This window comes from Bacillus rossius, chromosome 1 (assembly GCF_032445375.1).
Source record: "Bacillus rossius redtenbacheri isolate Brsri chromosome 1, Brsri_v3, whole genome shotgun sequence".
In the NCBI taxonomy this organism is placed as follows: domain Eukaryota; kingdom Metazoa; phylum Arthropoda; class Insecta; order Phasmatodea; family Bacillidae; genus Bacillus; species Bacillus rossius.
In genome coordinates, this window is record NC_086330.1 from 256781583 (window position 1) to 256782428 (window position 846).

General features: G+C 38.1%; 1 pseudogene; it reads right to left on the reverse strand.

The window, feature by feature from the left end:
• Nucleotides 1–277: 277 nt before the first annotated feature.
• LOC134528650 (U2 spliceosomal RNA) lies at nt 278–443 on the reverse strand (annotated as a pseudogene).
• Between the last annotated feature and the right edge of the window lie 403 nt (nt 444–846).

Below are 846 nucleotides of genomic sequence, written 5' to 3' on the forward strand. Positions count from 1 at the left end.
AAAGCGCACTCGGGTGCATTCTTACGGTGAACACTGCACTGCACTGGCTGGGGGGTGGGACAGGGGCATGCCGCCTCAGGTACACGGCGATAAGCAGGAACGGCCTCTAGCCTAGGAGGGCACGACGACTGTCGTCATGTTTATAAAAGCTAAAACATGTACACACATTGAAAATAATAGAACATACAAACACACTGCCAATTAGTGGTGACACAGCACCGACCTGCACAAGTTTCAGCAACACAGCTGCAAATATTAACTTAAAAATGATTACATTTTGTGGTGGGCCGATCCCGGTGGTACTGCAATACCTGGCCAACCCGCGGCGGAGGTGGGGAATGCCCCTAGCACTCCACCCTGTTCCTAAAATCAGTTTAATATTCTGGTCCTGCGATGTAGGACGTATCAGATATTAAGCTGATGAGAACAAGTATGAAAGCTATTTATTTGCAATATTCAAAACCCTTTTGAATGTTTGAAAATAATTTAAAATATGGACATGGGGTGCCTACACCCAAACAACTAAAAAAAAAAAACAAATTGGTTGTCTGTAAAGTCGGTTTACGGACGATAGTTTAACGTGACGTCATAACAAAACATTGATGAAATTATTGCATACTTTTATAAATAAATTTGAATCATTTTTATTTTAATAATAAAAGAATAAATACTTGAAATTATACGAGTTATCGGATTTTTAAAATGGATGAATAATTAACCTTTATTGTCGAAATTGTTGTTGTAATAAGCAATGAAAACCACATTAACTTTTCACTTCACTTTATAAACAGTCGACGAAACAGTTCATGTGTATATGACTTGTAGTTAATTTTAAAAACTGGCATT